Genomic DNA, 24421 nt, shown 5'->3' on the forward strand with positions numbered 1-24421 from the left:
TGCAGCCCTACTTTAGATATTTTTAGAGCTTTTAGAAAAGGAAACATTGTGTTTTGTAGTCGTTTCATTTCTCACTGCTGCACTCTTAGGATAAGATCAAGACCAAACGCAAGTTTATTTATTGACTCAATGCTGAACTATTGTCGCTCGGCTTTAGAGTTGACCATCTAATTGAAACATATAGAAAAAGATGGATTTCTGAGATATAATGCTATATTTGTACTGATTGTATGTTTATTTCAAGACCACAGATGCCAATTTAGGTAGAAAATGACTTACAATACCATATTTATAGAAGGCAGAGGCATTCCTTAGATGATGTCAAAGATAAGAACAAGGGGTGAGCCGGTTTATAAGGTTGTGAAAGAAGTGGGATATAGAACTGAGACAAAAAAGAGGGTGACTTAAAAATATACTATTAAACTAGTGGGGAAGTGCTTCAAGCTAAAGAGAAGTAAAGTACAGCCATACAAAATGTAGCTATTACTCGGCACTGAAAGGAGTGGTGGGACCAAGTACGAAGGATGGGGAAGTGAGTGGAGAAAGCTATTTCTATGATTTAAAGGTGAAGTTTGAGAAAATCCATGAAGATGTCCATAGTCAGGCTGGCTTTATAACACGTTCACCCTAGCGTCCTGATGCCTGAGGGCTTGTGCACGCTATACAAGTGAAAAACATAAATAAATAAATAATGATTGTGATGGACAGTGGGTCCAATGAGGCAGAGTGAGCAGGGAGAAAGAGCAGAAGAAAGGTGAGGCAAATGGGAAATCGGACATTGAGGTTGAGTGCATAGGAGGAGCAGAGTGAATGAGATACAGACAGCCAGGTACTGATGTGGAAGCCCATTCATAGCTTTTTAAACTAGGAGGAATTTGAAAAGAGAGTGTTTTTTCATGGAGAGCCAATCAGCATGGTGTTAGAAACTAGAAATATGGGCAGGGTGTCAATGCAGGTAGTGCAGTTGAGGACTTTTTCTAGCTAAAGGAAGGAGTAGAGAGGCATGCTAAGGTATAGGCAAAAGTAGTAATCAAATTTGCTGAGCATGAAGACAGAGTTTGGAACTTTGTAGAGTGGTGAGCAGCATTGGTGGTTTTGAATTTTTGCAGTCTGAGGTTGCTATCAAAAAGGACCCAAGGTTGTACGCCTTGTGCGAGGGAGCAAGAAGAAGATTGGAGAGGGGGGTTTAGGGATGGCACTGGATGCCAGGATACATATGAATGCCATTTTCAAAGAGTTCAGCATGAGGCATTGGAGAACCATTCAGTGACAGTTTGTAGTCATTTCTGAGATCGCTGGGGTGAAGGAGGGAAAGGAGAAAAAGATTTGACTGTCATCAATGAGGTGATAGTGAAAGTCAAATGACTAGATAAATCTTCCCAGGGCAGATGTACAGTGGGTGATGAGCAGATGACCCAGGATTTATCATTGAGGGGTTGGGTAGGGGTCAGAGGTTTGAGAGTTGCATTAGATTTTTAAGGCGTGATATGCCACTATGGGAGAAATTCAGGTAAGAGCAGATTTGCGATACGCAAGGTCCTGGCGAGAGAGATGAGGAGAGAGTGTGGCCAAGCATGCCGAAAGCTGCAGATATGTCCACAGGAATGAGTATAGAAGAGTGTTTGGGGTGGTGCACCTCAGAGAGATATTTGGAGTCATGCTTGATTTAAGTGTCGGTAGATGGTTTACATCGGATGTTGGAATTAAGTGAACTTTGTAGGGTAAAGAGACTGACCAGGCGGTGTCATGTCTGGGCCACAAACATTTATTAATAGTTAGAAAATACCTATCTATCCCTATCTCAAGGAGGGGTTTCCCTGCCTCAACCTAAAATTAAGGGAAAGTTAGAATGTCAGTTCAAATTAAAATTCACCGTCCTGAGTCAAATCATATCTCTATCCCTTACAGTATAATCAAAGGGTTCTAGTAAACACAAAGTTCTTACACCAGGAGAATGGCTCACTTCCCCTGGTGTGTAGTTCTCCTGCAAAAGTGGCACAAATGTTCTCAACCAGAGGGAATGGCTCCCTTGCCCTCACGTATTGGTTTTCACAAATTGTTCAATGTCCTGGTTTTGGTGAATGCAGAGAATTCCTCCCTTAACCTGTCTGTCTTTTATCACTGAGATTCTCTCTGTAGGCCAGCAGGAATGACTCCCTTCCGCTAGAGTTTTATTGTATCCAATCTGGATCTTTCCTACCAAGAGGATGACTCCCTTCTCCTGGTATCTGTGAGCTCTTCACAATGTCCACAAACTCTGGACCAGAAGGAATGACTGCCTTCCCCTGGTTCCCTGTATACTGAGTATAGTTGAATTGTCTCTGAACAATTTTGTGGTTCACCTGCTTCCACTTCCCATACTCCTATAGTGTTCTCATGGGTTCAGTGGCCCTCCTCTGGACACTGAGATGAGGGCGTTCTCATCGGATATTTGCTCTTCTTTTGTTATGACCCCAGACCCTTCTCGATTCACTTCCTTTATCCCCAATGACTCTTGGTTTATCACTGGTATGAGGGAGATCACTCCCGGTGCACAACTTCACTTCTTCATTCAAAGTGGTGTTGGCTTGCCACTGGTATGAGAGACATCACTCCTGATGCACAACTGGGTTTCTTTAACCACAATGGCTTTTGGCTGACCACTAGGATGAGAGAGATTACTCCCGTTGGACCCCTTTATATCCAACCCCTACCGGGTCTACCGTGAGCCCCATTACCTGCTCCAGGGAGCTTCCATGTCGCTGGTTCTTTCAGGAACATTGGTTGCAGCTGATTTTCTCAGCCGCTGTACTTCCTAGCTTCTGTTAGTCCTGTCGGTCTGAGCTGGCTCAGTGGGGATTGAGTTCTTCTGTTTTCTACCGAGAATCTGTTTCTTCTCCTGCCCAGAGCTAACCACGCCAGCGACCTCCGCCCAGACCCTTCTCACATCAGTGATTCTACTGCAGAGTACCTTGTTGGGAGAAAGCTAAGCCCGTTCCCCTCTCTGGTGAACCTGCTGTGGTACCTCCTCTGCGGTCTCCCAGGTTTGGGTTTGCCTGCTTCCATGCCGGCTTATCTTTCATTGATTCAGTCCTTCTTTGGTTTTTATTATAATATGTAGAACACTTCTCCGCAGAGCACTGGCAAGTTGCTCCCAATTCCTTGAAGCATTCTCTATGCCTGTGCACATCCATCCTGTCAGTATATGGACCAAGTTTCTTCATGCTTTTTTCCATCTTCTTCGACTCAGTAGATGTCACCATTAGAGATTTATAGTAAAACATGTACGTACTAGGTGGAGGCAGAGGGGTGGGGGGTTGTGAGAAGGTGTTAGAGGGCTTGGGGCTGTTAGGCTTGGGGAGTTGTGCCGACTGTTATCCAGGTAGTTGTCCTTATCCCGGGGAGGGGAGTCCCTCCCTATGAGGTCCTCCTGCATTAAACCACCCCTAGGGGGAATATTGGATAACAGCCTCACCTCCCTAGCCTCATGTGAGCAACAGTCCCCTGCCCCAGCGAGAAGTGATGACACCAAGTGAATTGTCACAACCTCCAAAGCCATTAGCCTCAGATATTAAGAAAAGCAATGTAAAGCAGAACCTATGTGTCCTTGCGCCTAATAAGAATCTCTAGTTTGTGTTTATTTTTAACTTAAGTGTAATTACCCCAGTTTCCAGTTTATTGCCCTTATCTCTGGATCAGCAAAGTCAGAACAAGTGTTTCCTCAGGACAAATGTGTGCTATCAATACATGATTGATGGATAAGCAGTTAGCTCAAGTTTATAAAACAAGAAGTATTGGTGCCAATTGCCAACATTTGGTTTGCCCTAACAGGGCATCTTCAAGGCCATTTCATATAAGATATGTATAATCAATACAAGACATCAATTAAAAATGAATACTTTTCTTTGCAAATTTACTTTTGGTAGTTATAGGTATATATATTTGAGAGACCAATTTAATTGCTAAGTCCGAAATGTTGGGCCCTAGAAGAAATTTGTATGAAGAATTACATATTTGTCAACTTTGTAAATCATCTTGCCAGTTGGAGATTCTAAAGCATATCTTCACGGTGACAATACATTGACCAATATAAATGAGATTTTTAAGAGCTTTTTAATTAATCTTTTGTTTATTTCTTCTGATTTCTTTGGTCTAGAATTATGGCAGGCACTCAAGTTTGAACGAAAACAGCATTGATTAGATTTATTTTTAAACTGTATGCATTGACAGAGGAAACGTTTGCATTTCATTGATTGTATGATGTAATAGGAATTAATTTTGTATGAACCAAGAAGAGCCACATAGGGGAAGGAGGGAGGGTTTGCATGTGAATCTATGCCAGGCCCAAGCTTGAGAACAGGAGTTACAGGTAAATGACAGTGCATGACACAGCCGGAGAGCCACCTGGAAATGGAAGCCTTAGACAGGGCCTTCCCATGACCCACTGGGCCAAAATTGATTGAGAGTTGAGATGTCTTTCAAAAATTCTTTGTGCGTGCCACATACAACCTCAAGGCACCAGCAACGTCCAATGAATGCAACGCCCTTTCAGCAGGCATAGAAGGTTTTGCAAAGAAAACTTGCTTGAACCAAAGGCTCATTGAGATAGGATTCTGAAGGAACCTTCATCATAAATGTGAGGTGGGTCTGCATCACCACCCTTGTAGCGTGGAAACTCAAGTACAGCTGCTTGCAGGATAGGGCCTGAATCTCTTCGACACACCTGGCCGAAGTGATGGCCACCAGGAAAGCAGACTACCAGGAGAGAAACTTCAGAGAGGCCTGATGCATCAGTTCAAATGGAGGCCCCATGTGCTTGGTCAAAACCACGTTGAGCTCCCACGCCGGGGCAGGAGTCTCCACCAGCAGGAAAGCCCTGAAAAGGCCTTTGGGAAACTCCTTGATGAGCTTGTGTGTCCACAGGGGGGGCTTGCAAGGCATCCATGTGTACCGGTAAAGGTCGGCTAGATGAATTTTGATGCATTTTGATAGAGGCTTGAGCCAGTCAAGCTTCACCTTGTGAAAGCAGGTACGGGAGGAGCTACAAAGCTGTCACCCGCAGAGGCGTAATGTTCTGGGTCCTGCACCACACTGTGAAGTCCTTCCATTTATGGCCGTAACAAGTCAATGTAGAGGGCGCCCTGGCCTTGGCCAGGATCTTCCAGCACTCCAGCAGAAGGGAATAGTGTCCAAGCTCTAGTGCTACAGGAGCCAGGCCGTGAGGCTCAGCGATGCTGGGTCATGGTACCGTATTGTTCTGTTTTCCCTGGATAGAAGGTTGGGAAGTGAAGGTAGACGGATGAATGCAGCCACTGAGAGGTGGAGGAGGTCCAGGTACCATATCTGCCGCAGCCATGCCGGCGCGATGAGGATCATCCTGCAATGGCAACGTCTCAGTGTGCTAATCACACGTAGCAGGATAGGAGGGAAAGTGTACAGAGAGCGCCTGTCCCAAGGGAACAAGAAAGCATCCCCCAGACTCCTCAGCTGAGGGTACCTGCTGGCAAACTTCCAGCACTTGGAGTTGCCCGCTATTGCAAAGACGTCTATCTGGGGAAGACCCCAACTGCTGAGTCAAGACACCTGCTCCTGTTGAAGTTCCCACTCATCATGGTAGGACCATAGCTCCCTGCTGAGTGAGTCTACGATGGTGTTCTTGATGCTTTCCAGGTGAAAGGGAACGAGGAACATGTCCTGAAAAATGGCCCAGCACTACAGGGACTGTGCTTCAAGGGAGCGAGCGGGAGAGTGTGTCCCGCCCTGATTCCGGATAGAGAACATGGTGGTGGTGTTGCCCCTGAAGATCTGCAACCCCTTCACCTGTAGCTGAGGCTGGAAGGACTTGATGGCCCAGAACACTTCCCTGTGCTCCAGAACATTGATGTACAAGTCCCTTTCCTCTGTGAACCAGTGGCCTCTCAGGTGCAACTGCCCTGTGTGGGCTCCCCAACCTTCCAGGGAGGGGTCTGTGGCGGCTGTGGCCTGGTATGGATGAATCCAAAAACGGGCCCCTTGAGTGAGATGACCATCCACTGTTGTAGTGCTTGCAGGAATGCCCGATTAAGGGTGATCTTGTCTGCCCAATTGCTTGAGACCTGCTGCCACCTGGCATCTAGAAATTCCTGGAGAGGCCACATCTGGAGCCTGCAGAAAGTGACCAGATGGATGCAGGAAGACATCATGCCCAGCAGAGACTTGATGGACCGGACTGTTGCGATGGACTCTGCTGACAGTTGCTGAAAGGACCCTAGGATGGCCTTCTCCCCCTCTTGCGAGGGGGTCGCCAGACATGCAACCGTGCTGAGATCGTCGCTCAGGATTAGAGCATTCTTTTTTAAAATGTTAGTTTTATTTTATTGTTGTGATTTAGTTTACATGAAACCTTACACAACATTAATCTTCCGTGCTACTGTTCACAGAAACAACAGACAAGGACGGCTCATCTCCCAGTGGGCGGTAACCCATTGTTTAATCCATTATTTGGACTTGATTTGGTTCAACCTGAAACGCAAGTATGTTGTACAGGCCCTTTTACATGGAAAACATTTGAGGTATACAGGAAGGTTACCAAACCTTCTAGGCAACCTGCCATATTCCTGATAGGAAGAGTATACACCCAGAGCTTCCAATGTCAGTCTCCAGTCATCCGTGAACAATTTGGATATTACTGCTTCTGGATTTCCAACCAATTCCAACTCAGATGACCCAATTTGATCCAGCAGTGTACACATCAACCCCCTGAATCAGATAACGTATTCCACAGAGGATCTTTCCAGGATCTGATGAAAATCCACAAAAAGGGAATTGTGTGGAGGAGACAGAATCTTATGGAAGATTGATAATTGTTTCTACTGGAATCTGGCATTGAGTGAGATTAAATTCAACTCATGATGGGTAATTGCATTGGGCTGGAAAGCCCCAACACGTTTGTCCAAAGCATGCCCTGCATGGCATCTAGGCATGGGCCAAGATTTGGAGAAGCAATATCTAGAGTATACAATATCACAGGCTCGATTTCCCCGAAATAGTATTTTATAACCGGTAGACAGGAAAAATCACATAATTTCCTAAAAGTCCTCTTAATATGGGACACTTAGGGGATTATTTTGTCTGTCAGCATCTTTCTCCACTCATTTCTCAATAAAGTATTTGTTGGAATGTAGCCCAAATAAAATAATGAATGATCAAGTGAGGCCACCTGCTCGACCATTTCAGTCCACACGGTCCACCTCATGATTTTGGGCTTCCTACTGGATGGAAAAACCACCACCTTAGATTTACCCCTGTTTACCATAAGATTATTTTTTGAGGGGTAGAGGTAGATGTTCAATTTCAATTGGATCCCCTGTGGAGTGCAATCAAAAATAATTATGTTGTCCACGAAGGCCAACCAATGAAGTTTTAAATGGCCCAGTTTAACAGGGCCATAGATCCTCAATATCCCTCAAATAAAGATTGAAAAGCGTAGCTGCAAGAGTGCAGCCTTGTCTAAGCCCCAAGCTGGTCAAAATAAGCCTAGATACTGCACCTTCCTTGTTAAGGCGAATCCTCAGCATAGAGTTTTTATGCAGCAAAGCAATGAATTGCACCAATGTTCTAGGTACATTTGAGTTTCAACAACTTGTCCCATAACAACCGTCGGTTGATATAGTCAAAGGCTGAAGACAAATCTAGGGAGACCATATCAATATTGCCCCCATGGAACCCCTAACTGTGTGCCACAGATGTTTCAGTAAAGTGGCATTGAGTGATGTACCCATCTAACTAAAGCCCACCTGGAAACGTAACAAGTTGTCATTTTTGCTCAGGAAGTTGTTATGGTCTCTTGAAAGCAAGATCGAACAAACCTTGCTAGACGAGTCAATTAGGGCGATAGGTCTATAGTTTCTCGGATCACTGGGGTCACCCTTTTTGAAAATAGGGATAATAATGGACTTGGCTCAAGAAGCAGGACATAAATGGGATGCATAAATGGCATCAAAGTAGGGTTTAAATAAATGGGCCCAAGCATTTGGGTCCTTTTTTAGTAAAAAGGGCGGAAGCCCGCCAGGGCAGGGGGCCCTGGATGGTTTCAGTTTGTTTATGGCCCATATTATATTCTCCACTTCTCACAGACCTAACCCAAATGTAACCAAATTGTCAACCCAGTCCGCAGCATAGGGAGGCTCTGCCGGGATGTTACATATTTCTGGAATAGAAAGAGACCCAGGTGTCCTCTTGAATAACGTTCCCCATGCTACCAACCCCTGCCTTGGACTTCCTATTAATGGGGGACCAGACGTCTCTGGAATTGGCATTTAGGATAGTCTGCAGCATGGCTTGGTCATCTCTCAGCGAGAGATCACACCTAATGGATTTAACCAAATGTTTGTGTTGTTGGCATTCCTGCTTCTTGAGTTTAAGAAACTTGTTGATATTTGACTCGATTTTCTTTAGTAACCTAATCATACAATGTTTTTTTTATTTTAGAGATTTTTATTTTAAAATAAAAATAATTAATGATATATTTGTTTTATACGAATTTCGGACTCAAGAGAGATCTTTTGAATGCAGTCAATAATACATGGTCCAAAGATGTTTTTGCTCGAGGTTAAATCTTCCACCTTTGAGAACAAATCTTCTTGGAATAAATGCTTAGTAAGTTTAGCATACAACTTACTATCCAAACAGGAAGTTAAACCTTGCCTATCCGGTTTGACCAGAACCATCATGGGACAGACCTTGTGGGTGTGGACCGGTAAATTGAAGTTGTTAACTAGCAAGTGATCGCTAACTCCAGGATCGTAGAAACCCACATTACTACATAGAAGTTTAATTGCTGTAGAAAAGAAGAAGTGATCTATCCATGAATCCAAGTCCCCCATGTGCCAGGTGTAGATATGTCGATCCCTATTTAGGTTAACTTCCAGCTGGTGCTGATCCCAATAGGCCAAAAAGATGTCCCAGATCATCCCCCTCATAAGGTTTTTTAGAAGAGACCAAGGGAGAACAGGAGAGTGAGTTGTATCCATAGCCCTTAGCACAATTAGCATTGAAACCACCCCCCAATAATCAACGCGTGCTGGTGGCCCTCAATCAACTAGGAATCGAAAATATATGTCAAACAGGAATGAAATACCTCAATAGAATATTTAGCGGGTTCCATTACACATTTATCCAGAGAACCTCAATGTCTGCTTCAGAAAAGGCCACCTGCACGGCCAAAATATCTTCCCAAGCTAACCACAGCTTGTTGACAATGGGCATGGCCATACCACCACTAGGTCTTCCCTTTGCCCTCAGCGAAGCCGGAGTGAAAAAGGTAGAATACCCCTCCAAAGTTTCCTTTCCTGCATGCATTGTTTCCTGAATAAAAAACACAATGTAATTACGTAAATCCAAAGAACCATGCCATGCATGCAAGAGCTTTTTCTAGCTACACACATTCCAAGAAGGAAACCTAATCTTGGAGAAGCTACTATTGATTTAGGCCCATCGTGAGCGATGCAAAGGTTTTGATGGAAGAATCCACGCATGACCAGTTTTGTCCTTTATTTCCAAACTATAGGTAGCTCCGATTGAATAGAAGCTAAAACCTGTGAAGTAATCCCACTCAAGTTCCCATCCCATTCAAGTTCACCGGTAGAGTTGGTGCAATGATTGGTGGGGCCAAAAACATGTTAGCAGTGTCACTGGGCTCAAAGTGGAACATATCATATCCCAAAAACTGAAGTGTCTCCGTCTGTCCCCAGACCAGGTTTGCCACAATGTCCGAAAAAAAATGAAACACCATACGCTTATTGCTGTGCAGCGAAAATGAAATAGATTCTATATCCCCAGAATGTAGAGGTCTCAGAGTGGGGATTAAAGAAAATATATCCAATACCTTTGACCTATTCAGGCGTAAAGACCATGTTCTTGTGTGTGTTGCCCCCAACCCAAGACTTTTGTAGAACAAGTAGTAGTAGAACTTACTAAAAGTAACGGTCTCCCTGTAGATTCTATCACATTACTTTGTGCAGAAGTACCAGCGAATTGGCTTGAAACACGCCATTAGTGGGAGAAGGATTGCCCAAGGGAGATTCAGAAATCATCACCAGTGGTGTCCTAGTTGGTGGAAATGTAGATGCATCTACATAAACAAAATTGGGGGCATGTCCCACCAATGAGGGGTCCCCAGAGACTGGACATTCACAAAAGAATCGGTGGGTTTTTGTTTAGTTGATTTAGAAGCCCAAAACGAGGTGAGTTTAGATTACTGCCTTCTAACCAACACTTCCATGTTTGATCCGTCTGCATAATTAAGTTTAGTTGCGAGCAGGGGTTTCCCACGATGGAATCAATAATGATGGGATCAGTGCCATCTCTCTACACCTGGGCACTGGGGTATAAGCCTGTTCTACTGATTTGGGAAGTGAGTCAACATTACCCTGATTCTTCCTTCTTTTTTGCTTTAGTAACCCACCCTGCTGAGTATTATATGTCCAAGATGTCACACTCCCATGTCCCAAAGAATCTCCTGTTTGGACATTTAAGTTGATAATAGTATCAATTACTGATAATTGATTTACATGTTTTTTGGAAGTATTTGCAGATCTCGGTCTAGGAGCGGCTGATTTTTTGTCTTCTTTCCGTGAATTGCCCTCCTCTTCTTTTTCCTATTCATCTTTTGTAACAATGGTGGAGAGGAATGATTCTCCAGAAAGCTTGAGATAACTCAAACATTGCAGCTCTCGGGGGTCACCTTTCTGTTGTGTAAGGGGGCAACCCCAGTCCTTTTGGATGCTTTAATATGGTTTATAGACATGGGAAGGGAATGTTTTGCTGCAAGTGGTTCCACAGCACCCTCAAACATGACGCCATACTCATCCCTAACCACATCCTCTGATGGAAAGTCCCTAATAGCCAGTAACATAGAGGAATTTACAATACAATCCACCAGAGGTGACAGTGATTCCGGAGACCCAGTAATGTCTGTAACAGGGGGGTTGGCAACCCCAGAAGAGACTCCTGGGTCCCTAGATGTAGCCGCAAGCCTCTTTAGACCCCCCCATATTTAGGGGCACAAAAAACAGACTCCAAATTAGTCAACTGTCTGGACGAGAAACCACTGTTAGGCAGAATCCTATGCAGTGTCCTTAGGGACCACTACACACAATTAAGACTACAGGTGGCAATACAAGTTTTACCTTTGGTAAAAGCCTGTACTACTATGTCAGAGTGGTAGCAGTGGCAGATCAGTCAGGCTTATCTCAAAAGTATATGAGCAGTAGCAGAGATTACACAAAGGGACCACAATTACTGTGACTCAAGCAAACACTGACTCGGTTTCAGGTAGAAAAATATAAGTACATTTATTTTTAAACTATTCGTTATAAACACAACACTTCTATTAAACTTAAATAAAAACTACACGTTAAATATACTACAACTAACCAATTCACTTTGTACAGTAAGTCTCAAGGTAAGTACCCTGTGTTTGAATGAATCGGTGTTACGGACAAAACACGTTACCGCAAATATGATTGCGATCACTTTTTGACAGTTCGGTCTACTAAATAAACACGTATCCGTGACATGAAATGCTACCGGGGCAAAACACACTTAGCACCTGAGATACCCAGAGGGAGTTGGAGGCAAAAATCACAGGCAATATTTTGGTTAGGCAGACAGAATCAAGAAACACTCAGAGACAGGAGTTCAAAAGTCAAAGGGCCGGAGCCAGGGTCGACAGACATCGGGGCCTGTTGCCGAAGATCACACAGTCAGACAGTTCACTATTCAACGTAGCCAAAAGTACTTCGATATTGTCAATGTTCGGAAGCAAAAGTTATAAGAAGGAGGGAAGACAAGGGCAAGCCTTGGAAATGAAGAAAAGGGATTCACCCAGTTTCCTCAAGTAGAACACAGTACCTTGTTCCAATGGTGCAGCTGGTGCCCTTGCAGTTGTTCCTGTTGGTTTCCCGCAGACCCACGATTCCTGGAGCTTTGTTGTGAAGGAGGATGTCTGAAGGGGTTCTGCACCACACAGGGATGAAGCTGGCAGCAGCGACGAGGAATAAAAGGTGTGCTCCTTAAAAACAGGAGAGGCTCTTCAGGTGGCTATCTGGACCACTACAGCAGCGTGCAGCGATTCCGACCAAGGAAGAGGATCCTCTGGCTGTAGAAGATGAGCTGGTTATCCCCACCAAGCTCAAGGGAAGAAGACTCGTGACTGGATCTTCTCTAAGTCGTTGAAGGGAAGATAGCTCAGGACTGTAGCAGGGCTTCCCCGGGATAGGGTAGTTGCAGCAGCCGTTGTTCTCTCCGCTTCTCTTCGTTTCCTTGTAGTTCCAGTGGCGACTCTCTGACTTCTAGCCCAAGACACCTGCCTTTTATGTGGAAAAACCCCCCATTTACACCCAGCAGGGGGTTTGCCCAGCCCGGACAACTACCCTGGCCAATCATGACAAAGTGCGACTTGGGTTTCCTGGGATACCCTGTGCAGGGGGTGACTACACCCCTCCCTCACATTCAGCCCACCTAGACACCCAGGTGCCTTGAGGAGGGCTTCTGAGCAGAAGCCCGCCAAAAGACAGTGAACAAAGAAGGCGAACCTAGTTTTTCGCGCAAAGTAAAACACAAGAAAGACTTTAACAAAAAGAAATGGCGAATAAACCCAACCGGAGCCAAAAGAAAGACGATTTGGTTAAGCGGGTTTATGTTCGAGGCTAATATAATAGCCAAGAACAGTACCACGTTTATCTAATATAATCGCGGTAGAAAACTTAGGTAATATACCACTGCCACCAGCCAAGTCTAAATGTTAAAAGAGCGAAACAATGCTCTAGGAGGTACAGATAAAAAGGGATACGAATTAACCCTTTCCAGTACTCCATGGAAGATGGGGTGTACTGGATCTGTGGTAGATTGACTAAGTAAAGTTAATGGTAACTTTACCCTTTCCTGGAGGACGGAGTCGCCTCAGAAATGGAGTCGAGGGAAGTCTCAAAGACAACCCTGTGCCATGGCACGTAAGGTGCTATGTGACACACACAAATAGAAGGGGGCTCCTGAAGTGGTGTACTTCAGAGTCCACAATCACAAAAACAGGTAGAAACACATAGCAAAACACAGGTAAGAGTGGGGGAAAAGCTTTCACTCTTACCAAGTGGAAAAAAATAAACTCCAGAAGTCCAGCAAAGCTGCTGGGGGACTCACTAGGTGAGGGAAATTAGCTATAGAGGAGAATTCTCCCTAACAACCCCTCAGAAAACCCTCCACAAAGGAAAGTTTCTCATTTAACACATTCAAGATAGCTGTGTTTGTCCTTACAGCACTAGAAACCAATTATTGCTTCTCGTACAACGCTGTTAATTCTTTGTTGACATTTGAAGAGAATTGTCCCAAGTGTTCCCTTCAGTTTGGCCATTAGCCGGGGCCATAGGTGATTTATTCCAGAAGTCCCTGTCGGTGTCAAAATCAGACAATGTGATTCCACCAGCACTGGTAGTTGGTTTGAAGGAGGCAATGCCAGTGTCTGTGAGGCTATGTTTTTATTCTTGATCGAAGTTTTGTTGATTAAACCCTGGATAGCCATTTCAGCCTCAATGACCTTTCATCGCTTACTTCTGGGGCTTTGTGAAATGCCCCAGACAAGGACTTACACTGACTCTCCTGGGCCAGAACGGAACTATCGCCCCTCCCCAAAAGACCTCCTTGTAATCCTATCAGGGTCTGATGCTCAGTAATTAACTCACCAGTCGGATTACCGACATATTCAACTTAACTGATTGAGACATTACACTCTTTATTGTCCGAGCTGACGAGCTAGAAACTGGTGACTTGGCCATTTCACATCCAGTTAGGAGTTCCAAATCAGTGATCTCCTGCAAGGCACCCCCACTGTCTATGGACAGATTCAGTAGCAAATCTTTGTGTAGATTATGCGGTAGGACCTCACCTGTATCGTCCTCCCGCATATTTTGACCTACATTGCTGGCCCTATCAACAAAGCCATGATCTTTCCCCAAACCTTCCTAAAACATAAAAGAGTGCACCTGACGTGATCCAAAAACAAAGGAATCAGTAGGGAAACTCTGTCTTCGCGAATCAGTATGTGCTGAGTGTGGACATATCTGTAGATTGTCATATATTTTTGGAGTAGAAGCTGGCAATACTGCATGAAATCAAACCTGTTTCCCAGTAGGAGAAGTATTCTGTGTTGCTAAAATCGAATGCAGAGTTTTGGGTGACATACGTCTTGCCAACAGTTGCTTCGGTATAATTTGGTGTATAGAGTTCGCAAGAATAGAACCCATCACCTTTCTGCAGCTCTCCAGCAGAGGCGTTGCTAGGGGGGTGCTAAGTGGGCTATAGCCCCTGGTCTTTTGGTTGTAGCCCCGGATAGAATCTCAGGAGCTACAGCCAAAAGGCTAGCTAGCCCCCAGTCCCAACAGTTTCGACATTAGCGTAGCCCCGGGTCTTTTCGAGACCTAGCAACACCCCTGTAGTGAACCAAGTCCCTCAACCAACACAGGTACCTGTGCAGGCCCAATTGATTCTGCCGTTTCAGCAGTTTTGGAGTCTGTGTTGGAGTTTGTTTGCAAGGGGCACTGCCCATCCGTCCACTCAAACGCTTGGTCGCAGGGATTTTCACACGCCGAGAACTCCACAGGGTTTTGTGTTTCCAAAACTGTTGCAGGGCTATTATTAGAGGAAGATGCCACCTCCCTGTCCAGATGAACTACAGCACATGACCTCAAAGTATGTTTGGACATGGCTTGAGTAATGCACCAATGAGTCTCTTTTCAAACCCAGAATAAACCCATAAAAGTTTGACTCCTAACAAATCGTGTATCTATCTATCTATCTATCTATCTATCTATCTATCTATCTATCTATCTATCTATCTATCTATCTATCTGTCTATCTGTCTGTCTGTCTGTCTGTCTGTCTGTCTGTCTATCTATCTATAAGATTTTTATATAGTGCCACTCGCCCAAAGGCCTCAGGATGCTCACGAGTATCGGCCCAGGAATTAAGGCGTCACCCAAGGGCCGAAAGGTGTTGACTCAAAGGGCTCAAGCCCAACAGTCGTCAACGCTCTGCAATAAATCGTAATCAGTGCAAATTCAAAAAGAAGTTTGAAACTCTACCAAATGCAAGTCTTCGGAGAACTGAATCAAAGGCCTGCGGCCCACAGTCGTCAGGTCTCTGGACGTAATAAAGAGAAAGCAAGCAGTCAAGCAAGTGGCCAATAAAGTTCCTTAGGCATACTTCACCAGGCTTACCACTTGGAACTTGCTAATGTTGCTTCATGAGGTTCTCTGAAAAGGTGGTCCAGCCAATGCAGTGCACAGAGTGCACGGCCTGCACAGACTGCCACTCGCACGCCACACCGCTATGCTACACGGACTCTGGGTGTTCTTAAAGTCACTTCCTCTTGGAATAGAAAACACTGTAGACAGACTGCACCTCTTCCGTAGTCTGCACAGACTGCCACTCGCACGCCACTCTGAAAGCATTTGGATGCCACGCACGCCACTTAGAGTATTCTGCGATGGTGCCACATAGGACTTTGAATAGTTGATCAAGAATCTGAGTGAAGTCAGAATGCGTATGGTCTCCGCCGTGTGCTGGGTCACCACCGTGTGAGAGCAGATAAGGGTAGACGTGTTTCCCTTGTGGCATAGATGCGCAGCCACCGGGGCTTAGCATTTCGTGAACGCCCCGGGGCTGACTTCAGGCCGAATGGCAGGGTCCTGAACTGGTAGTACCTTCCCTGGACCACAAAACACAGGAACATCTGATGTTTCCTATGAATGGGGACATGAAAGTATGTGTCCTCCAGATTCAGAGTTGCCAGAAAGTCCCGTTCCTCCAGCTGGTCGAGCATGTGTTGCAATGAGACCATCCTGAACTTCTGGGACTATAAGTACTTGTTGAGGCATGTTCAGTCCAGGATTGGCTGCCACTCTTGTGACTTCTTCCGTAACAAAGTATCTGGAGTACACTCCAGAGTCACCGAGTTGCTGAGGGACAGGCTCTAGTGCCCGTTTCCTTAACATGGCCTGCACCTCCTGTAACAGCTTAGCCATACGCAGTTCTTGACACGCTACAGGAGGAATGTGAGGGCACTTGTGCTGAAATCTGAAGGTGTGCCCTGCTGAATAACATCAAGCACCCGTTTGTCCATGGTGATGGCTTTCCACTGTTTGACAACGTTTGATAGCCGGCCTCCCATTGAGGTGTGAAAGTTGGGACCCAGATGCGTGGCCGATTCAGGCCTGCTTCGGTGTCTGCATCCTGGCCTGTTGGCGACACTGACCTATGCTGCCATAGGACAGGGAGCGGCCACTGTAGGCTTCATGGGATGTAGAGCGGGAGGGCTGATCACGATATGGGGTAGAGTACCCCTTGGAGGACCTGGAGACCTTCCCTCTCAAGGAACGAAATTATGACGATCGTTTCTACCGCAGGGTCCCTAGAAACCGTGCCATCTTCATATCGTTCTTGATAGCCTGGAGAGTCTCATCCACGGCCTTTTAAAAAAATAACCCATCAAAAGGCATGTCCATAATCTTGGACTGTACGTCTGCTCTGAGGTTTGTGGCCTTTAGCCAACCCTGGCCTCGAAGGGCCACACCATTTCCCATCTGGCAGAACCCAAAGTCTGCTATGTCCAGTGCCACTGTGATGGCATGGTCTTAGGCCACATCCGCCTCCTGGAAAAGGCCCAGGGCTTCACCTTCTTGTCATCCGACAGCAAATCCAATATCTGCCCGAGCTTGTACCAAAGCTCCCTTTCATAGTGAGACAGGATGGCGAAGGCATTGGCGACATTGGTGGCCTTGATGGTGGAAGCCACAGTGCAAATGTTGATTTTGCCAACCGCGTTCAGCTTTTTGCCCTCCTGCTCCAGCGACACCATGGAGGATAATGGCAGCAGCCGACACACCAAGTCCGGAGAAGTCTATGACCTCAGGCACCTGGGGCCCGTGTCTGGCACCCTGTACTTCTCCCCCTGCTTGTCTCTCTTTGAGAATGTGGTGTTTTCATAAGGGCCAAAACGTCCTCCCAGATGTCGTCCAACAATGAAACCGACATGACAGTCTTCCTCGAAGACTCACAGTGCTGAAAGAGAAACCCCTCTTTCTTCTTCTCCTACGGTACCAGACTAAAGAGTTTGTCTGCCCTTGAGACCATGGTGTGGAAGGAGCCAATCCCATCCTGTGGCCCTGGTGGGTTTGTCGGTACCCAGAGGATCCCCGTATGTAGGGACATAATCTTCAAACTCGTCTGTAAGAGTTGCTGTGGTCGTTTCTGTGCCACTGACTGTCCGCAGTGGTTTCTCTTCCACCAGGGTTAAGGCCTTATGGGGAGACGTTGGCTGATGCTTCAGTTTGGGTGGCTGCTTTGGCCTGAGAGGACTTGACCTGGGAGGACTCCTGGTCAGAGGCCTGGGAGGACGGTGCGTCGGCCCAGGTGCTGTTGCAGCAGGCAGCCTCTGCTGAATCTTCACCACTAAGGAGTGCAGGGTGGAGACGATGTCCAGCAACATATTCCTGGGTGCTTGCAGGGGTTTGAAGGCTGAGCGGGAATGGATCTGGGCTTAAACCCTTTGGGAGCACAAAAGGCAGGTATGGGTCCTGGCGTGGAGATTCGTTCTCGGACATGGGCCCCTGCCCACCCTCCATGGTCCGAGTAGAAATCTCAGGCGGGGTTTTTAAGGGTTTAAAAAGGTGGCTTGGGGGGACACCCCCCCAAAAAAAAAAAGCATTTGATGCACTTTTATTCGTTAGATAATATTCAATGGAAACATTTTCGATCGAAAATGTTTCATTGGAAAGACATGTAACCTTTAAAACATTGCCCCGTTTTCATCAAGGTCAGTAGGCCAGCTGAAGATCTCCCCACTTTCCAAGTGATGGCTGGATTATAACATATCTCATAGCCTTCACAGAGTGGTTTGGCTACCAACCAGGTCTTCTGAAGGCATATGAAGTCAAATGTGTGCAAAACCAAATCTCCTTTACTACACAAATGAGTAAAGCCCCTGGTATTCCATGAGGCTACGGTGTTCAGGTCACCACAGAGTCAGGAAGATACAGATGATGTTGTTTCTCAGAGATCCAGCCAACCATGACCAGTCTACTGTGGGACAGGGACTCCCTTGGTCGTCGCTCGCATCCTTACTCCTCTCGCCTTGTTGTAATTAGTGGGATATGATATTTGAATAGAAACAGGCGATAGTTGGTTACATTCTTCGCCTGTAGGGGCTATAGCATTTTTTGAGTGCGTTGACGGCTTTCTTTGCCCCGAACCATAATTATTTGAATGCGCCCTTGTAGCTGCTGATTTCCTGCCATTGGGAGGTCTATTGGGTTGATCGTTCTACATAGTGTGATGGTTACCCAAGGCTGCATCTGTTAATTCGAACCCCAGAGGTAAGAAGTCAACTGACATCTCCAGAATAACTTGCTTTACCGGTGCGGAATTCAGGTGCACAGTCACCCAGTCCATATCCCTTTCATTGACAAATGCAACAATTTTAATGTCATTTTGGTCAATGAATCGCAGCTTCGGAGCAGAATCAGGGACATTTCTGTTCCTTATTAAGCCATCCTTCTCTCTAATGATCCTCTCAAACATTATCTTGGGTATGGCAAGTGCCTCGGATCTTCCCTAATCAGACTCAGGGACTTCGCATCTCCTCTCCATGAATTCTTCCTTTGAAGGAGAATTATTATGGGATTCCTTCAATAAACTGGCTCTTCTTTGCTTTTGTGTAAGGAACGGGAAATCGCTGCTTTGGGCTTGAGCCCAGTCCAACTTTTTGGTAACTGATTTTGGACCAGGGGAGAATCCAACGTCTTCCACTGTCGACTCATCATGGCCCGGTCCATCCATCACATATGTCCGATCATTTGTTTCTGCAAGATCATCCGGGGGATCATCCATGTAGGTTGATAAGTCCAACAGGGTTTGAAGAAGCTCATCTTCATTCTCTAGTTCTTCGATAATTTCTGGCATAGGGACCAGATCTGCCCTCTTCTTGATAGCTGGCTTGATAGAACCCTGGCCTCCTCGATCTGCCGCGATCATAGTTAGCCTCCCCAGAAACGCTCTGGAGCCATTCAATGTCCCCTTCTTAGGCCCCAGAAGATGCTTAGTTTTCCTTTGTGGGAGGGGTTTGACCACCTGCTTTGAATCACTGTCTATTAGGCCCAGTTGTTCAAAAACGGGATATGTTTTTCCCACTGAAGAATTTGTGTTCACCCTAGGGGCCTTAACAGCAACAGTCAATGACTTCACAGACAATGGTGCCTGTCCCTCCAGCTCCCCATTTTGTTGTCAGTTTGGAGTATTTCTTCAGCATGGGGTCTGGCATGGATTCACATGCTCATGAATATTCCCCGTCGTCAGGCTGGGAATCCTCGGTAAAGAAAAAATCAGTATCAGTTTCGTTTCTGATCTGTCTTTCGTAGTAGTAACCAATCACTGATCTCTGCGTCATACTGACCACAGCCAATGACTGCCCTATACCTAAGCCCCGCCTCTGGCAGCCATCTTCAGATTTTTACCGCACGTTCAAGTGTTGGGAGTCCTCGTGCTTAACTCTCGAGCTTTTACTGTGTGTTTCGCGCTTTTTCAGGTGAATTTTCACTTTTTTCGGTTAATCGAGCCTCAAGCTCCACCGTTTCTACTCCCGTTAACGGCTACCCGTTACGGGATTTTCCTACGCCCTTCAAGGGTGAAGATTTCGTCGAATCGACTTCTTGGAGGATTCCAGAAGATTCACGGCCTACTTCGAGATGGCCCAGGACGCGAGTTCGTCACCCGGACCCAAGCTGTTTCGCAGCTGCCCTGGTTGCGGGCTGCAGAATGTGTTTAAGGAAGACGAACATTTGCGATGCCTCTACTGTCTTCATGGGGACAAGACTCATGTAGAGAAGGACTGCCAGTTCTGCAAGAACTTGTCTGAGCGGACCATGAGGGACCGTCGATCCCGTCTCGCCAGCTGGTTGGAGAAGGGCTCAACGGGTGAGAAGAAGAAGAAAAGGTCCGAGCAGGCTTCTAAGTCCTGTGCGGGCACCCCAGCAACGGGGGCCCAACACCAGGCCAAGCGCCACGAGTCAGCTGGCTCCGGGAGCGCCGAAAGGTTGGGCTCTTCGGTCGCCAGGCAGGGCGCGCCTTCCCCCGCTCCGTCAACCACAAGCCAGTGCTCCGGTTCGGGGAAGAGGAAGTCCGAGACCCCGGGTAAGCTTCGGGAGAAGCCCCGTCCGATCTCGGAAGAGGGGGAGCGAGGCGTCGCCCCTCCCCCTAAGGAGAAGGCCCGGGACGCACCTAAGGTGGTGAAGGCCCCTACCCAGCAGGCAAAGGCCTCTATCGAGGCGATCACGGCGACTCTGGCCAAGCCGGCAGAGACCCCGCCAGCGGAGACTGCCTCCGGGACTAGAGTTTCCCTGCCGCCAAGGAGGGAATACTCTTTTCAGCCCTTCGTCACGGCCACCATGATGGAAGAAGCGAGGGGGGGCACGGTAGCCTCCTCGAGCTCGGAGTCAGCCTCGGAGGAGGAACTGACCGAGGCCGTGAGGAACCTCGAAGTCCAATTCGAGAAGGTTCGATCCCGTAAGGAAGATCCTCGGGAGATAACCGAGGAAGACGACAAGGGCGAGGAAGAGTAGCCTTCCCTTCCGGCGCAGCCGGAACCTAGGCCTCAGGATGGCTCGGCGGCCATTTTGTCTGCAATCCAGTCCTTATGCTCTGAGATAAGGACGAGATTCCCACGGCCCAGGCCGGAGGACCCGCAACCTCAGAACAAACGACAGAGGACCCAACCCTCTCCTCCACTCGCCCCCGTAAGGCCTACAGTTCCCTCCTCATCCTCCCACGAGTCGGGAGATGACGGTGCGATGGGCTCGACGACGGGTTCTGAGGGCGACGACGACGGAACGGGTCTCCCCTCTCCCGTCGCACGGGCCTCGCCGCCCGACGAGATTGGCTCAATCCACGCCATGATCGCCAGGGCGTCCGAATTGTTCCAGCTCTGCCCGGAAGAGCAGAAAAAGGAAGGGTTCCTCTATCAGCGCCGGGAGGCCAAGAGGAAGACTGTCATCGCGGTGCCTCTAATCGATGACATCTGGGAGGAGGGCCTGTTGGTTCTCAAGAACCCCTCCACGGCACCAGCCAAATGGGACCGGTACGAGAAGAAGTACCGGGTCCCCGAAACCGCCCCCCTGTGCCTCAGGGCCCAGCCAACGCCAGACTCGGTCGTCTCAGCGGCGGCGAAGAAGAAAGCGGCGGGGTCAGGAGCCTCGACGTCAAATTCCCCGTCGGACAGCGAGGGAAAGAAGTTGGACGCCATGGGGCGGCGGGTCATTTTGTCGGCAGCGATGACGATCAAAGCGGCCAACGCCCTGGCGATCGTGGCCTGTTACGACAGGGAGCTCTGGTTTAAGCTGGCCCCCATATTGGACTTCCTACCGGACGACAAGAGGTCCGAGGCCCTGGAAATACTTCAGGAAGGCGAGGTGGCGTCGGACCACGCCGTAACGGTGGCAACCGATATTGCAGATACCGGGTTCCGCCAGCTGGGCAACGGTGTTTGCCCACGACGACGGGGTTGGCTCCGGGCGACCGACTTCCGTCAGGACGTCCAGACCAGGGTGTTGGACATGCTGTTCGACGGCAGCAACTTGTTCGGGAAGGCGGTGGACGAATCCCTCCAAGCCATAAAGAGGGACACAGAGATGGCCCGCGCCCTAGGAGCCCTTCAGCAACGACGGCCCTTTCGGAGCTCCGGAGGCAGACAGGGTGCATCCAAGGGATCCAGCGGTGGCTCGTCGTCCTACCGCCAGGCGGCACGCTCCTCGTCTCAGGAGGCCTACAGGGGTCGCGGCAAGCAGGGAGCGCCTCGCCGCCATCGGCAAGGTGGCCAGGGCGGCAAGGCCACCACCTCCAAGCAGGACTGAACCGGCCGTGGCCTCTGGCCCCCACCGAAGCACACCGGTGGGAGGCCGGCTGACGAAGTTCGTCGGCGTGTGGAAGTCCATCTCCACCGATCATTGGGTGCTGGATACCCTGGCAAGAGGAAACTCTATCGAATTCCTGAAGAAGTGCCCTCACATTCCACCTGTGGCCAGGAAGGAAAATCACGTCCCGCAACTGCTGTTGGAAGTACGGGCGATGCTCAGGAAAGGCGCCATCGAGCCCGTCCCGAAGAGGCTCCGGGGTGTACTCAAGGTACTTCCTCGTCAGGAAGAAGACGGGCGGCTGGCGCAACATCCTGAACCTTCGTCGTTTGAACAAATACATCAGGTCACAAAAGTTCAGGATGGTCACCCTCCAGCACGTGCTGGGACAGCTGGAGGAAGGCAACTTTCTATCGTCGCTGGACCTGGAGGATGCATACTTCCACGTTCCCATCCTCAGAAGTCACCGAAAGTTCCTCAGGTTCGTCGTCCAGGGACGCCACTACCAATTCAGAGCACTGCCGTTCGGATTGAAGTTGGCCCCCAGGGTCTTTACCAAGTGCCTAGCACCGGTGGCGGCGTGGCTGCACCTGCAGGGGATTCACGTCTACCCCTACCTGGACGACTGGCTCATCCGCTCAAGGACGAGGGAACTCGCCGTCGAACACACTGCGAGGCCCGTCCAGCTACTCACAGACCTGGGATTCGCCATAAACTACCCAAAGTCCCACCTGGTGCCGTCGCATGTGGCCCTGTTTCTGGGAGCGAAGCTCTATACAGTGAGGCGCCTGGCGGCCCCGTCGGAAGAACGGACGAAGACCATTCTAGGCAAAGTGCAGCGCCTGCTAGCCACGGACGTGGCCAGGGTGAGGTCCATCAAGTCCCTCCTGGGGATGATGTCCTCTTGCATCTACCTGGTGCGCCTCGGCAGACTACGGATGCGCCCTCTTCAAGAATTTCTCGACGCCCGTTGGATGCAGGCGACGGGCACCTTCGAAGACAGGGTCCCCCTCAACGAGGTGTTCCGGCGGGCGATTCAGTGGTCGGGCATTCGAGCGCACCTCACGGCGGGCAAGGACTTTCAGACGCCGGCGTACCAGGAGACGGAGACGACGGACGCCTCCCTGGAAGGGTGGGGTGCCCACACCAGAGATCTCCACGCAAGAGCCCATGGCTCCCGGGGGAGAGGCTCCTGCACATCAACGTCCTGGAACTCCGAGCTGTGTTCTGGGCTCTCAAATCGTTCCTCCCGTCGCTCAAGGGCAAGGTGGTGCGGATCTTCACGGACAACACCACAACAATGTTTTACATACGGAAGCAGGGAGGCACCAGATCCCCATCCCTATCCAGGGAGGCACAGGATCTGTGGCACTGGGCGGTCGCCCAGGGGATGTTCCTGGTTCCCTTCCACCTGGCAGGAGAAAGAAACACTATCGTCTACTCGCTCAGCAGGGAGCTGCGCGCGTGTCACAAGTGGGAACAGCGCCAGGATCAGGTGGATCAACTCTTCCGACGATGGGGCAAACCCCAAATCGACCTGTTCGCAACAGCGACAAACTCGAAGTGCAAGAGGTTCGCCAGCAGGTTTCCCCAGCCGAGAAGCATGGGCGATGCGTTCTCGTTTCCCTGGGACGGCCTATACCTGTATGCATTCCCTCCGTTGCCGTTGCTGCTTCGACTCAACAACCAGCTCAAGAGGTCCCGGTGCAGGATGATCCTCGTCGCACCGGCGTGGCCGAGGCAGATCTGGTTCCCGGACCTTCTGGACTTGTCAACGTCCCCTCCCATCAAGCTGTCAGCGGACGCGGACCTTCTCTCCAGAGAAGGAGGCGCCATCTTCCACCACAACCCGGCGTCGCTGAACCTGCAGGCTTGGCTCCTGCAGCGCTAGAGTTTGGAGGCTACGATATACCGGCCGATTGCAGAGAGGTTCTTGCAAAGGCCAGGGCATCCTCGACTCTCAAATGCTACGGTCATAAGTGGAAGAGGTTCTCTATCTGGTGCCGAGCACAGAAGATCAACCCCCTACGGATTACGGCCCATCAAGTGCTGGCCATATCTGCTATCGTTGGCAAAGGCTGGGCTAGCCCATGCTTCCATTAAGATTCATCTGGCGGCAATCTCCAGATATACCAGAACCACAGGACGGACGTCCATGTGGTCCCATCGACTGGTAAAAGAGTTTATGAAAGGACTGTTCCGGTCGTTCCCGCCGGTGAAGGCCCCGGCCCCGGCGTGGGAACTTAACGTGGTGCTGACCAGGCTCATGGGGCCCCCATTCGAGCCGATGCACTCCGCACCAATGAAGTTTGTGTCGTGGAAGACTGCATTCCTGGTGGCCATTACCTCCGCACGACGAGTGGGAGAGATCCAGGCCCTATCCTGCAAAGCACCGTACTTGACTTTCCATGCCTCGAGGGTGGTGCTTAGGACGCACCCCTCCTTTATGCCCAAGGTGCCGTCGGACTTCCATCTTAACGAGCCCCTGGTGTTACCTGTTTTCTTCC

The 24421-nt window shown here is 48.7% G+C and overlaps 1 protein-coding gene across 1 annotated transcript in view; it reads left to right on the forward strand.

The window, feature by feature from the left end:
- LOC138498208 (fibrocystin-L-like) overlaps positions 1-24421 on the forward strand; it is a 245145-nt gene that overhangs the window by 5390 nt on the left and 215334 nt on the right. The window lies entirely within an intron of this gene.

The sequence above is a fragment of the Ambystoma mexicanum genome, chromosome 5q (genome assembly GCF_040938575.1).
Source record: "Ambystoma mexicanum isolate Mex_15411 chromosome 5q, UKY_AmexF1_1, whole genome shotgun sequence".
NCBI lineage: Eukaryota > Metazoa > Chordata > Amphibia > Caudata > Ambystomatidae > Ambystoma > Ambystoma mexicanum.